This window comes from Antechinus flavipes, chromosome 4, assembly GCF_016432865.1.
Source record: "Antechinus flavipes isolate AdamAnt ecotype Samford, QLD, Australia chromosome 4, AdamAnt_v2, whole genome shotgun sequence".
In the NCBI taxonomy this organism is placed as follows: Eukaryota; Metazoa; Chordata; class Mammalia; order Dasyuromorphia; family Dasyuridae; genus Antechinus; species Antechinus flavipes.
The window spans coordinates 45,759,679-45,775,386 of NC_067401.1; the positions used below are offsets into that span (position 1 = coordinate 45,759,679).

General features: G+C 42.1%; 1 protein-coding gene across 1 annotated transcript in view; it reads left to right on the forward strand.

Annotated features, from left to right (window-relative positions):
- The first annotated feature begins 484 nt into the window (after positions 1–484).
- VTCN1 (V-set domain containing T cell activation inhibitor 1) overlaps positions 485–15,708 on the forward strand; it is a 91,880-nt gene continuing 76,656 nt past the window's right edge. Inside the window, exon 1 of the mRNA XM_051992918.1 lies at positions 485–574. The gene's annotated coding sequence lies outside the window, so the exon portion shown is untranslated. The remainder of the gene's footprint in view (positions 575–15,708) is intronic.

Here is a 15,708-nt window from a genome sequence, read left to right on the forward strand (position 1 = left end):
TGAAGGCTCAAGGTCCCTGCCTGGCCAGCATTAGTGAAAATAAAAACTTTACTATGCAACTAATGGCAATGTCCCCACCCCAAGGAGCTTACACTCTAGTTGGGGAACTAAAACTATTGGTTTGTCTTGAGCATATGCTCTAAACAGTGACTTTTGGGGTTCTTGTATGCCTTAGTAATTTAGGGCATTTAGGGTTCCTTTTCCTTCTCCCTGCACACACAGACATTCACGCCTCTGCAGCCTGATGGCCAAGGCTTTGGGATGACTGGCATGGGCATTTAGCTTCTCTTGGCTGGGTTTTTGCTGCCCATATGCCCCCACCGCTGCTGCTCCTTCCCCTAGTACAAACCGCCTTCAGGGAACTCTGCACTAGCTTGTGGTTTCCTCATACCTGAGCTTTCCCCACCTGCAGTCATCACTCCTTGTTTGGGTGAAACTATATAAGGGTGCTGGCTGTACCTCCCTTGCATCAGTGGGGGGAGAGGCTGCACCGAACACAGAGCTGACTTTGCGGGCTGCCTGCCTGAACTCGGCCCCTTGCCATGGGTGCCCTTGGACAGGGGATCTTCTGGAGGTATGGTGTTCATCTTTCTCTGTTCTTGGAAAAGAGATCGGGCTTGGCAGGGGCGGCTGGTAGGAAGGACTGGTTCAGCGGCTATCCCCTGGCTCTGGAGCGCCAGTTTGTGTGAAGCTAGGGCATCTTGGGGAGGTAATTATCTGCTCCCGGCACTGTAATGGCCGAGATCCAACCCCAGCCAACGGATCTATGACTGCCGCAGTGTAACTGAGGCTGCCGATCCGTCACTGGGGACTACTTGTCTGGCCATGGAGGGCTTGGTCCATTTTGGAGTCAAGATGCTAGTGTAGAAACTGGTGAGAGAGTTTGCCACAAGGGCTAGTTTTTTCTTTGTGCTTTACTCAGGTCTTGGATAAGGTTACTGGGCTGTTCAGAATAGAGGGGGATCAACAACTCCAGAGACTCTGCTATGATAAATTTCCATTTAAAATCAGGCCTTATTAACACAGAGAATCCTTATAGATCCCAGAATAAATAATAGTGATAAAAGTAGAGCGCTTACTATGTGTCAGGCACATAGGGCTGGAAAGCAAAGGAAAAGAACTTACGAGTTTATCTCTTGACTTGGAAAGTTGTAGAGAACAGCTTGGAGCGCTGAGAAAGTAAGTGATTCACCCAGATCAAATAGCTCTTCTCTGTCAATCAGGACTTGAACCCAGGGCTTCCTAATTCCTTCTATCCATTGAGCTTCCTCATATAAAGAGATTTAAAGTTTGTAAGCCGTTATATTGGAATCTCATAATACCATGAGGTAGAAGCTACAGATATTATTCTACCCAATTTAGAGATGAGCAAAATAGATTGAAAGGTGATAGGGCTTACCCAAAGTCACTCATCCTGCTAGTAAATGCTACAGAACCAAGTTTCAAATTCTCTGAGTTTTCTCATTTTCTCAAAGCCCAGCAGTGTTATTGGAAGATAATCTCTTATTGCTGATAAATCATGCCCTCGGTGATTCAATAAGTTTCACTTATTCAGTCTCCCCCGTGAGTATGAGCAGAGAAACTCAGGCCCAGTGGGTTAGGGAGTGTTGATTGAAGCTCATTCCCTATAGAAACAAGATCCAAGATCCAAGACCTTGCCCTCCAGGAGTTTCCAGGACCCACAGGGAGCTACAAGAGAAATAGCAGCAACAGGGGCGCCGTGCTGCAGGGCAATGTGCTTTATAAACCTTCGAGCTGCAGAAATAGGAAATCTATGTGGGGAGAGGGGAAGGTATCAAGACCCCTAGAGTAGGAGTTGGAAGACCCTTTTCATTACTCATTGCCAAATTGAGTCATCTTAGAGAACCCCTGCGGTCTTTATTTCCTCAAGCCTAAAAAAGGAACAATCATCCATTCAAAAAATCATTGTGAAGATCATTGAGATAACGTAAGCAAAATGTACGGGCCATCCAGGAGTGAATAGGGCACTGGGCCTGGAGTCAGGAAAACTCATCTTTCTTTGTGCTTTACTCGGGTCTTGGATGGGATTACTGAGCTGTTCAGAATTGAGGGGGATCAACAATTCTAGCTAGTTTGTTCAAATCTGGTCTCAGATACTTACTAGCTGTGTGACCCTGGGCAAGTCAGTTAACCTTATTTGCCTCCATTTCCTCATTTGTAAAATGAGCTGGAGAAGGAAATGGCAAACCACTTTTGTATCTTTGCTGAGAAAATCCCAAGTGGGGATCGTGAAAAATTGCACAGGGCTGAAAGTACTGAACAATCATAACAGCAAATGTAAAATGCAAGTTGGCTACTATTTGCCCGTGCCCCGGGGATGAAGCACTGAAAACTAGGACAAGGCAGTTCTCCAGATGATTCTAAACTTCCCAAGATAGTCAGGGAAAGAGGCAGGGTTCAGTGGCAGATTCCCAACCTTCTATTCCTTCCACATTCTTCAGCCTCCGGGTCTCAGAACAATAATTGTCTTCTTACACAGAGAAGAGAAAGCAGCCAGTCCCTTTAATGAGACACTTACTGAATCTGCCGCAAAGCCAAGACTCAGCAAGTTCTGAGGATGGTGGTCCTGGCTGGGGGTAGGGTCAGAGGGACAGGAGACCCTTCTGTCTCCAAAGGGACATTTCTGAGTCATTAGAGCCAGAGTTCTGAACCTTTTGTGTGTCGTAGACCTTTTCTCCAGTCTAGTAAATTCAGCCTATGGAGCCCCTCCCTGGAGAATGTTTCTAAATGTAGAAAATTCAGTAGATTGCAAAGGAAATCAATTATGTGAAAATGCAGTGATCTAAATATTAAAAAATAAACACGTTCTCAGAACCCAGGTTAAAGACCCTTGCCTTCTCAGGGCCTGGGTGTAGTGAAAAGAGCTCTGGACCAGAAACCAGATGATTAGACCTTTAGCTCCTACTTTGCCATTTACTCACTGAATATTTCACTAAGTCATGTGACTTCAAAAATGGAAAATTGAGGGTATTGGATAAATTGATCTTTTCCCACTCACCATAAGATAAACCAGAAGTGGTAAAGGAGGACAAAACTCTGACTCTGGAGTATGAGGAATCCTGGTGCTAGACACCTTTGTGACTTTGCCTAAGTCATGTCATTTCCCTGGATCTCAGTTTCCTAATCTGTCAAATGAAGGGGTTGAATAGGGGACCTTTCAAGGTCCTTGCCAGTTTAAATGTCAGTGTCAGGGGGATCCAGTTCATCTGTAAGATGAGTAAGTCCCCCCAGCTTGCTCATCTGCCCCTCACTCCATCAATGAGCATCATTTCTCGGAATCAGACAGGAGCCGTACTCCCTAGCTGGATGTCTTAGAAGAAGTCTAGGAATGCATAGATGCATTTGCTTTTCTTAGGAAGAAATTTTCTGCTTCCCAGACCTTGACATTTGAGTCCCATTGCTGACAAATACTGCCTGTATATGACCCTGGGCCGGTCATTTAATTTCTCGGGTTATTTATGAAGGTCTCTAAGTTGCATGAATTATATTGGTAGGTGACATTTCCTCACTGGGAGTTCCCTATAGAAGAAAGAAAAGAAAGGAAAAGAAAGAAAGAAGAAAGGGAGAAAGAGAGAGAGAAAGAGAGAGAGAGAAAAAGGAAGATAGAGAGAAAGAAGAGAGAGAAGAAGAGAGAAAGAGAGAGAGAGAGAGAGAGAAAGAAGTTTAAAGGTCAACCAGCCCCTGCCTCCACCCCTTCGACTTGTCCTAAATCAACTTTAAACAAACCCTTCCCCAGTACACAAGTTGGGGGGTGCCTTTAATGGCTCTACCAGTTTTTCAAGCACAATCTGAGCAACATTTGTGTCTCTGCTGGCTTGCCCCTACATGCCCCCCATGCTAGGATGCCCCATTCTAAACACAAATCTTCAGCGGCTCCTACCCAGAATCATCCATCCAAGCTTGAGCCCCAGTCTAGAGCTCTCTCCTCCCCTGCTCTAGGGTCCCTACTTCTGACTTCCACCCCATTTGAAGCCCTTCCTCAGGCACAAGAGTCTGTTGTTCAGGGTGTGTGGGCTTTCTAATGACACTCTGACAACCAGCCTGACTGGTTTTGCTGGAGGATTAGCAGCAGGTGGGAGTACAAAATGTGGGTCCCCCCTCCCCACCCTTTCAGAAACCCACTAGAGTCAACAGAGGCTCTTCTTGTTGGCTAAGAGGAGGCCTGGTCCATTAGCATATTAATGCCTGGCCCCCATAAGAGCAAGGTGCTATGTAGGCTGGGTTCCTGGGCCGAGAGCACTCCTTCCACCTCCCACCATTCAGTCGGCTTCTGTGGGCAGCCCTGGGGAGACGCGGCAGCCAGAAAGCATGTCCTTCGTACACAGGTAGGTCCCACCTTGGGCCATCGGTGTCCCGGACCTGGGTCTGGCTCTGTGAGTCCTTACAGAGACCAGTCATCTGTATTGGGCCACTTTTGGGGACCTCATTTTCCTCATGTCCAATGGGCATCATATTGCCTCCCCCCATTTAATGCCAAGCTCACAGGGCTGCAGTGAGGGAAAGATTTTGTCACCCATAAGATCACCCCCTAATATACAGTGCTGTTATAAGGATAAGGAGGGAGAATGGGCATGGACGTGGTTTGAGAGGCAGCTTGCTTGGAAGGGATTCTTGACCTTTTTTGTATTGTGGACCAAAAATCCACCTTCTCAGTTGAATGTGCTTTAAGTAATTGAAGGAATGGTCCAATTTCAGTTCGAGGTTAGTGAACATAAAGATACAGGGGTTTTTTCCCCCATCCAAATTCATGGATCCCCTGCAATCTACCCATGAATACATACTAGACACAGATCCACCTTGTACCCCAGTTATTTGTTAGCTGAGTGACCCCCTGGGTTTAGAGTGCTCTCTCTCTCTCTGAACCTCAGTTTCTCATTTGTGGAATGGGGGTAAGTGGTAATAATTCCTATAGAATCAGCCTCCCAGGGTTGTTGTGAAGCTCAGATAAGATAATGTCTCTGGAGTCTGTTGCAAACAGGAATGGTATGCACATGGGAGCTGTTACTATTTGAATAGGTAGGAAAGGACTGTGTAAAATATCCTAAAAAGTCCTTTGCCAAAGGATCCTCTGGTTCTTAGAACATTGTGCATGCAATGATGATGAGGGTGGTCCATGAATGACAAAGCTGTGGAGCATGAGAGAACTGTAGCTGCTGCTGCTCAGAGTCAGCACTTTCCATTCCTCCAGTCCTTCCTGATTTTCAAAGTCCTGCTGCAAAAATCCAGGACACTCAAGGTAGGAATGGAAGAAGCTATTTGGTGTTTCAAAGGTGTCTAAAACACTGGGCCTGGAGTCTGGGAGACCTGCGTATAGACAGTGTGACTCTGGGCAAATCAATGAACCTTTGCCCCCATTTCCTAATAATAGGAATAATAAAAATTTCATAATAATAAGAATGATAAAGTAATGCTAATTACTACTTTTATTTTCCACTATGCCTTGATAAGGCATTACTAGCCTTAGTAACCAGCTTCAAGGAGGGTATTAGTTACCATTTGTTGAGCATCTCCTATGTTAGGGTTATAATAGGATTCTGGGAATACATAGTCCGATGTACTCATCAGTCATCTAGATAAGATACAAGTGATGATGAACCCGAGAAGCTGGAGCTGCTGGAAGCTTGTTAGCACTTGGATTTCAATTTTCTTTTCTTTTCTTTTTTTTTGCTGAGGCAATTGGATTATGTGATTTGCCCAGGGTCACACAGCTAGGAAGTGTTAAGTGTCTAAGGGCAAATTTGAACTCATGTCCTCCTGACATCAGAGCTGGTGCTCTATCCACTAGCTGCCCCTCGGATTTCAATTTTCTTCCTTTCTTCTTCCCCTGGTGGAGGCTCATTTTGGGGAGAATTTATTTGGCCATATTCTGAAGTCTGTTTCGGGAGGCTTCCCTTCAGGTGTGTAAGCCTAGGGGAAAACTTCATGGAAGAAATGACTCTTGGGGAAGGGATGTAAAAGAAGAGCATCCCGGGGGACAGATAACAGCATCTATCTCTGATCTCCTGACAGAGAAAACAAGGCACAATGTTGCAAGTCAATTGAGGTCACTGTATCACAGGTGTGAGAGGGATTCTTTGTTACAAAGGATGGTTCCCATGGTGGGAGGGGGGCAGGGATGTGAGGAGCAGAGGGCTATTTCCAGAAATCATTGCCTGGGAAAACCAAAAGAGAGGAATAATATTGAGTTCTTAAAATTAAGAAAGAAAGGGGACAGAGGTGAGGAGACCTAGCATGGAGCAGATTGCTGTGTCGCCAACCTGATGAGGGAGAAAGGAACAAGGGCAGCCTTGTTCTGGGGTCTCCTGCTCAGTCCTTGATTGTCGGGGTGTGGCAGGACCTCCGACGTCACAGATCTTCCAGGAGAAGGGATTGTGAGCCGGGCGATGGGAAGAAAATGTTTCCGCGCGCTGCGCGCTCTTCTCCAGGGCCTGGGGACGAGGGTCCAGTTAGCGGGCAGCCAGACCCCACCCTGTGGGAGGCGGCAGAGGCCAGTTATCTCCCGGAGCAGGCTGGAAACAAGGAACAGACAAAACAAATGGTGCTCCTGGAAGCAAAAGGCTCCAACAGGTGCCGGCGACAGATGGTCCTGGAGAGAGGTCACCTTACTGCCTCACCCAAGTCGTGATATGTGTCCCTGTGAGGCTGGAATCTTTCGGAGCTGGGAGGAGAGGGCGGTGCAGATCCTGAGGCCATTTTCTTGCCTCATGCAAAATCCTGGGGAGCATTGAGTGGTCCCTTTCAAGAGATTATTTGACGAGTTTTCTAATTCTTTCTTTCTTCTCTCTCTTTCTCTCTTTCTCTTCCTTCCCCCCTTTCCACCTACTCTCTTCCCTCCCCTCTCTCTCTTTCTTTTCCCTCTCGCTTCCTTTCCCTGTCTTTTCTTTTTCTCTCTCTTCATTTTCCCTCTCTCTTCCTTTTCCCTCTCTCTTCCTTCCTTCTCTCTTTCTTCCTTCCTTCCCCTCCTCTCTCTTTCCCCCTCCCTTTCTTCTTTCCACCCTTCCTCCCTCTCTCCCTTCCTTCCTTTACCTCTCTCTCTCTCCCCCTTCTTTCCTTCTTTCTTTTCCCCCTCTCTCTTTCCTTTCTCTTTGTCTATTTCTTTCTCTCTCTCTTCCTTTCTTCTTTCCTCTCCCTTTCTCCCTTTCACTTCTTTTTTCTTTTCTTCTCACCTTCCTCTCTTTCTTCTTTCCTTTCTCCCTTCCTCTCTTCTTCTTTTTTTTGATGTAAAATCCTTTAATGTGTGACAGTGAAATTTGTACATCAGTTCCATAAACATCTTTAAGTGGCTGTTAAGTTCAGAAATGAGAGAAATAAAATTTGGAAAGGCAAGATCCCTGTTCTCATCTATATTCTATAAGCAGAATAGAACACAAACAAGGGACAATGACAATTTGCAATATTTTGGGTGCATTTTAGACAATATACATTGTCTCCCTGGATAGAATGGAGCTTGTTAGGGTCAGGGCTTATTTGTTTTTGTCATTGGACTTCAAGTGCATAGCAAAGTAGAGAATAAAGTATATCATCAAATACTAGGACAAAAGTTGCTTTTTCAGAGGGGAAATAGAAAAGGCTTCATGGTGGAGGTGGCATTTACTTGGGGCTTTAAAAAATAGCATTATATAGGAATTAATTGTGTGCTAGGTTGAAGTAAATTTTAGAATAACATTCCTCTCAGTATGGAGGAAGAATATTTTAGATTTTTTAATACATTTCTGAACTTTGACATCATTAGGTTTGAAAGCTATGCAGTAATATTTCAAAGAAGATGAAATTTAGTAGCTCAGTGGAGTTATGACCAAACATCTTCTTAAACCATTAATTAGTTAAATCATGCTGAATACCTGGAAGCCAGCCAATATAATTATCCCCATTTGACAGATATACAAGTGAAGGAAATGCCACTCCCCTAATAACTCACAGCATATTGATATCAGAGCTAAGGTCAGAACTGACAAGCTCTGCAAAAACTCTGCAGAAACTACACAGGAAATCTCTGTCCCTCACTATCTCAGCCTTGTTCCTTGTCTTTCATTGCCCACTATTACCAATTATTAGGGCAGGAGGGAACTTTGGAGACCAGGGAATCTAATCTCTACCTCCTATAATATGCCTGACAAATGAATATTTAACCTTTGTTGGGATACCAATAGCGACAGGGAACTCACTGTCTCACAAGTGGCCCGTTGGTTTTTGTTACAGATTTTTGTTTTTGGACAGATTATACTTTTAGTTGTTCTTCACAGTGGCTAAAAACTCACCTTCCAATAACATCCACCCACTAACATGCTCTGAAGGACTGTCTTGAAGAAAAGGAATTAGAATTTCCCTTTTTCAGTGATGTCTGACTCCACCATATCCCTTTTGGGGTTTTCTTGGCTAAATACTGGAGTTGTTTGCTAATTCCTCCTCTAGTTCAATTACGGATGGAGAAACTGAGGCAAGCAGGGTGAAGTGACTTGTTGAAGGTCACACAGCTATTTAAGTGTCTGAAGTTGGATTTGAATTCAGATCTTCCTGATGCTGGGGACAATGCTTTTTGTAACCTGCTGCCACCAAGCTGCCTTTTTACTATTTGGTCTGAAGGACAGGAATAGGACCAATGAGAAGAAATTGCAGGAAAGTACATTTCAGTTTGATGTTAGGAGAAACTTCCTAGTTAGTTGTCCCAAGGTGGAATGAGCTGAGTCAGGAGACTTGTTCTTACTGAACCCATGCTGGCTCTATGGAATCATCAGTGTATCTTTAACTCTCTCTTCTAAAGTATTGCTAAGAATTCACATGATTTATCAATCTCAATATTACTCAATTTTTAGAAGTTTCAATATTATTCAAATTGTATTTGTGAGTGGCAGTAAGTGTAATGTTTGTTGTGTTGCTCAATCATGTGTCATTCTTTGTGACCTCATTTGGAACTTTCTTTTTTTCTTTCTTTCTTTTTTTTTTTTTTCTGAAGCAATTGGGGTCAAGTGACTTGCCCAGCGTCACACAGCCAGGAAGTGTTAAGTGTCTGAGATCAGATTTGAACTCAGGTTCTCCATCACTAGTGGTGTCCAGGTGGAGGCGGCAGGGGGGAGAGGGAGGGGAGAGAGCTCACTTGTAGACAGCTAGAGGCAAGTAGGTGATCAAGAGAATAGAACACTGGACTTGGAGTCAGAAAGATCTGAATTAAATCTAGCCTCTCACCTTTACTGCATGTGTGACCCTGAGCAAGTCCCTCAATCTCTGCCTGCCTCAGTTTCCCCATTTATAAAAAGGAATAATAATAGCCCCATCCTTCTGGGTGGTTGTGAGGCTCATAGGAGATGATGCTGTGAAAAGCTTCATAAACCTAAAATCTGCAATAAATGCCATTTAATGCTATTATTATGAGAGCAGATTCTGTTCAGAATGGACTGACTTAGATGATCCCTCACCCCTCCCATTTTGACTCTGCCTTTCTTAAACCCAGTTCTCCTCTCTGGAAACAAGCAGAATAGTGATGCCAGTTCTTCCATATGAAAGCCTTGCATTTGTTGAAAAGATGGCTCCCTCTGAATCATTTCCTTTGTCTCTAAGATAAATAAATAATTAATGAATAAATAATCAAAAAATGGTTGGTCTTCTTCCAAACCATTCCTCATATGACAGGGCTTCTTGAGCTTTTACACCAGGTTAGTCTTTTCACTGCAATCGCTCTCCCTTGTCCATGTCCCTCTTAAAATGCAATGCCATATTCCAGGGCTAAGTACAGTGAAACCATTCCCTCCCTTGTTCCATACTTTGATTCTCTTAATTCAGCCTGAAATCACATTAACTCTCTTTCTCTTTTGGCAGTCACATTAAATAGCTGGCTCATATTGCGACTGTAGTCAGCTAATAATCTCCCCCAACTTGTATTATTTATACCCTTGATTTTTTAAGCCTAAATGCCAGACTTTTTAAATGTCTTTTTTTTTTTTTTAATATTTTATCTTGTTAGATTCAGCCTGTTATTATCGCCTGTCAGGATCTTTTTCAGTCCTGCTTCTCATATACCGCCACCAGCACCTCCTCCCCATCCCTATATTTGCACTATCTTCATATTTGATAAGCCCATGATTTATGTCCTTACTCAAAATGTTGATTTAAAAATGCTGAACAGGACGGGGCCAAGGATAGAACTATTTTTCACACCCATAAAGATATTCTTCAGTTTGGATTGATTCATTAATCATCATTTTGGGGCTCTGAGCATTCAACTAGCTAAGAATCTACCTATGCTATTATCTCTTGTCTTATCTATAAAAATAGCATAAAAGATTTTGTTGGATGTTTTGATGGAAGGCTCATGAATAATAGCTGCTGCATTTCTCCAACTACCAGCCTAATCATCCTATCAGAAAAGGAGAAGAGGTTACTTTGATAGACTTGTTCTTACTGAACCCATGCTGGCTCTATGGAATCATCAGTGTATCTTTAACTCTCTCTTCTAAAGTATTGCTAAGAATTCACATGATTTATCAATCTCAATATTACTCAATTTTTAGAAGTTTCAATATTATTCAAATTGTATTTGTGAGTGGCAGTAAGTGTAATATTTGTTGTGTTGCTCAATCATGTATCATTCTTTGTGACCTCATTTGGGACTTTCTTTTTTTCTTTCTTTCTTTTTTTTTTTTCTGAAGCAATTGGGGTCAAGTGACTTGCCCAGCGTCACACAGCCAGGAAGTGTTAAGTGTCTGAGATCAGATTTGAACTCAGGTCCTCCTGACTTCAGGGCTGGTGTTCTATTCACTGCACCAACTAGCTGCCCTGGGGATTTTCTTAGTAAAGATACTAAAATGGTTTGTCATTTCCTTCTCCAGTTCATTTTGCAGATGAGGAACTGAGGCAAACAGGATTAAGAGACTTCCCAAGTCCACACAGCTGATAGTTGAGGCCGGATTTGAATTTAGGAAGGTGAGTTTTCCTGACTCCAGTCCTGGAACTCTATCCACTGGGCTACCTAGTTCTCAGGTGAAATACAAGTCTTGAAAATGTATCTATTGATTTGTTTAAAGAAAAGAAAAAGAAATTGGCTTAAAGAAGAAAAAAAAAACTTTTATTAAGCTTCAGGGCAAGCACTGTTATACAACCAGGGACACAAAGAGACAAATGAAACTGGTCCTGCCCTCAAGGAGATTACATTCAGTTGAAAAAGACAACATCTATATAAAGACAAAATGACATAATTTTTGGAGATGTGTGAGGGAAGGTACTAGTAGTGAAAGGACCAGCAAAACTTTCACATTGACAGTAGGATATGAACCATGTTTTAAAGGAAACTAGAAGATAAAGAAGGAATATTTTTTCAGCAGAGATGGAATATCATGGATGGGGATCAAAAAGAAAGCCAATTTGGCCACATTGTAAAATGAGTGAAGGGGAAATCGGGTATAATAAGACTGGAAGGGTAGGTTGAGGTGAGATTGCGAAGAGTCTTAAATGCCAAATTACATTTTATAGAAATAATAGGGAAACATTGAAATTTTTTGAGGTGGGAAGTGACATGGTCAGAATAAAACTTTAGGATAATCTCAGAGGATGCCTTGGAATGGAAAGAGACTTGGAGCAGAGAGCCCAATTAGAAGGCCCTCTCCCATATGAAGAGGGATGATGGCCTGAATCAGAAAGATAAGTGTCTGAATGGAAAGAAGGGGACAGATGTGAAGAATGTGGAGAAAGAAGCAAGATTTGGCAACTAATCAGATATGTGAGATGAGTGAGAGTCGAGACGATCCTGAGGTCATGCACTTAGTTATCCAATCTTTTAGAAAATTTGAGAAAAATTTCTTCACCTCCAGTCTTTGGGTACCCATGCCCTCCATTATTCCTAAAAGACTGCAGAGTATGCATTCAGCAAACACACACACACACACACACACACACACACACACACGTTCTCTGAGCTCTCTGAGGTATAATTTGTGTGGGCCAGAAGGCTCAAAATTAATTTAGAATAGGTAGACACTCTTACGGCCTCCTCATCCATCTTGGGCTTCCATTCCCTCTTAACGATGTTTGTTCATCCCTTACCAATGCTAAGATCAATTTCTTTGATATAGAAGTTGGAAGCAAAATAAGCAACACTGCCAAAAGGGAAAAAATAATTTCCTTGTTCCCAAAGTAGAATATTAAGACATATTTTTTCTTCAGGAAGTTATTAATTTGCTAACATGAAAACAATTCCAGATGGTTTAGAATGAGCCAAATGGCCAAATGTGCCCTATGACGGGTTCAAAGAAATTTCACCTGGGTTCCTTGCGTCCTGTCGGCTTGCCAGTGAACAAGTTGGGCAATCAATGGAAAGAGCCCTGGACCTAGGGCCAGGATGACCTGAGTTGATATTTTGACTCAGAAACCTATTAGCTGTGTGACCCTGGGCAAGTCAGTTAATATCTGTTTTTCTCAGTTTTCTCATCATAGTACCTGATTCCTAGGGTTGTTGTGAAGATAAAATGGGAAAATATTTGTAAAGCAAACTTTAAAGTACTCATAAATGTTGTTGCTGTTGTCCTCCTCCTGCTGCTCCTCCTCTTCCTCCTCCTGCTACTCCTCCTTCTCCTCCATCCCTCTTTTTTTTTTCAGATACTTGATGTATATGGAATAAAACTCTTGATAGATAAATGTCATTTTAGAGTTAAAAGGGACTGAAGATCACCTTTTCTACCAATTTAATTCCAATTTTACCAATAATACCAATTTTAATTTAATTAATTTAATGATAAAAATACAAAACTGAGGCCCCTAGAGATGAAGTGACTTCCCTAAAGTCAATGCAATTTATTAGCAGCAAAATCAAGATTAAAAACATCATTCCTTCCCATATTGTCCTCATGTGACTCTACCTAAAATACAAATCAAGATATTGGAGGGTTGTCTTCCTCTAACCCCAAGCAGTAACTGTGGGAAAATAGGACAGTATGACTGCGATGAGGGGGAGGAACACTCAAGCTGAGCATGCTAATGTGGCTTGAGAAATCTTTGTGCCAGAAATTCCTGGGGGGTTCATAGTGTGACTCCTGCATTTAATGCCAAATAGCCTGTATGTGTCAGAGATACTTGGTCAGGGAGAGGGAAGTTTTGTCCCTCCTTCACCAGCATTTTCATTGCTTTCTTAAGGTTCAGCATCTAGGGAGGAAAATTAGAAATGCAAAGAGGGAACTAGTGCTTTCTGAGAGTTCAAAGGAGCTAAACTAAGTCACAGCAGGAGAAAATGAAAAGCAGAGAAGCCTGGGAAAGGGGAAAAAGGAAGGAAGGAGTGAGCAGAGTCACAGTGGTAAACAGTTGGAAGGGTTAAAAGCCAAGCTGTTGTGGGTTCTCCACAAGGTATAACCAGAAATGTCAAAGTTCTGTGGGTCCACCAGCAGTCCTGACTTTCAATGGACTCTGGTGCAAGTCTTTTCTGTGTTCCTTGTTATGTGTGTTAACTTGTCTTATGTTTAATGCCTTGTGAGCCTGAGTGCTTGCTAGGGGAGTTGATGGTCACCTTTTCAGGGTATGTATTCCTTATGCTGATAATCCTCGGTGGAGAGAGGGGTACAGAGGAGTCACATATGAGAAATGAGCTGATAGCCATTACTTTTTGGAGATTCCTTGATTTCATCTTGAGAGGGCAAATAAGCAGAATGAATTTATGGGAGAGAAAGGAATCTTTGGCATAAGGATTATGTTTGAGTGAGGAAATTAAACTCCCACAGAGGGACAGTGACTTGCCTATACTTTTATAACCCATTATTTACAAAGCTAAAACTAGAATTCAAGACATCCATAATAACTCCAACACTAATATTCTTTCATACAGCATGCTGTTGTCCCTAGCTTCTTCTCTTTGTTTCATAGTGATGAAACACTTTCATTTCACATCTTCCTTTATGGTTTAATAGCATCACCTATGTCACCACTCCATGTCTTCTGGAGTTAACTCAATTTTATTTAGTGCAATGGCAAGTCTGGTAATTCCATAACCCCTATACTATCTATTGCCATACAAGATCTGGCCACTGACACAAGCCTAACATATGGATTTCCCTATGGCCTGAGTCAACATTATTTGATTTCTTGCATTTGCAAGCAGATTTCTCCCTTTCCAATTGCCTTCAGAATTCATCAACCGAATGTAGACAATTAACACTAGCAAGTGATGTCAGCAGGGTGAAACCCCATCGTACAATGTTTTGGGGTTTGGGGAAAACCTGAGTACATACTAGGTTAATTGTGTAATGGTGAAAGAGGACTTGCGAAGGAGCTCCCTTCTGACCCTTGAGGCAAACAACTCCATACTCTGAAACCTGAGATAATGTTTCCAGACAATGAGTCTTAGTAGAGAAAGCTGTCAACAACTCAGGAACTGTCAGGTGCGTTTAGCCTTGGACCATAAGATCCTAGATTTAGATTTAGAGCAGGAGTCCTCAGGAACCACCTAGCCCAACCCTCTCATTCTGACTCCATGTTAAATGTGTGACCCAAGGCCGCCTAGTTATTAAGTGGAAAAACCAAGATTCAAACAGAGATAATTTGACCTTCAGTCTGGCACTCTTTTAACTATACTTCAACATGTGGATGCCTTGGGAATCTATCTGCAAGAGCATAAATTAAGATCACAATCCCTGACCCCTTTTTATCCTATGAAGCTCTTGTCCAAGTTTTTCCATAAGTGTTCCATAGAAGGAGCATCAGAGGTATTCAAATGTTATCCTTTCCTCCCTCTACACCCACCTCCTTTTATTATCATTCATATCCTCAGAGAGCTCATTGATGCTATTTCTCATGTACAAATTGTTGGTCAAATACTGCTTAGAAGCATCATGTGTTTTTCCATTGCCCAATAAGTCACCTGCCATTTTGATTCTCCAGAGATATAGTTACCCAAGGATTCACTGCTCCATGGTACCACTAGAAAAATACTGATGTTTAAAAAAATATGCTTATTTATCTATTTATTTATTTATTCAAATTAAAGCTTTTTATTTACAAAGCATATGCAGGGGTAATTTTTCAACATGATTCTTGCAAAACCTTATGTTCCAAATTTTCCCCTCCTTCCCCCCCACTCCCTCCCCTAGCTAGCAGGTAGTCCAATACATGTTAAATCCAATATATGTATATATATTTATACAGTTATCTTGCTGTACAAAAAAATCAGATCAAGAAGGAAGAAAAAGAAAAACTGAGAAAGAAAACAAAATGCAAGCAAATAACAACAGAGAGAGTGAGAATGTTACATTGTGGTCCACCCTCAGCTCCCATGGTCCTCTCTTTGGGTGTAACATGTGCTTATTTAGAAGTAAGTTGCTTGGAATCACCGATCAGTTTCCCAAAAATCAATGGTAGTCAGCATCTATACGGCAATTTGAAAAGCCCTTTACTCATTTTATTTGAGCCTTATAATAGCATTATAAAGTAGATGTTTTTATTTTTTCCATTCTATAGATAAAGAAATTGAGGGATAGAAAGTGTCTTATGACACTTAGTCTGAAGCAGGAGTTGAAGTCAATAGTCTATGCTACCTAGTGGCCACATGGTTCCAATTCCTCTCCTCCTCTAATTCTAATTTTGTATCTGCAGATATACTTATTGGTTAACTTAAGAAGAAGATTGTACATTCAATGGCTTGTCATAATTAGGTAAATAGGTATACTTGGTTTTCCTAGGATTGGCAACATGGATCTGTAGTTTAACAAGATTTTT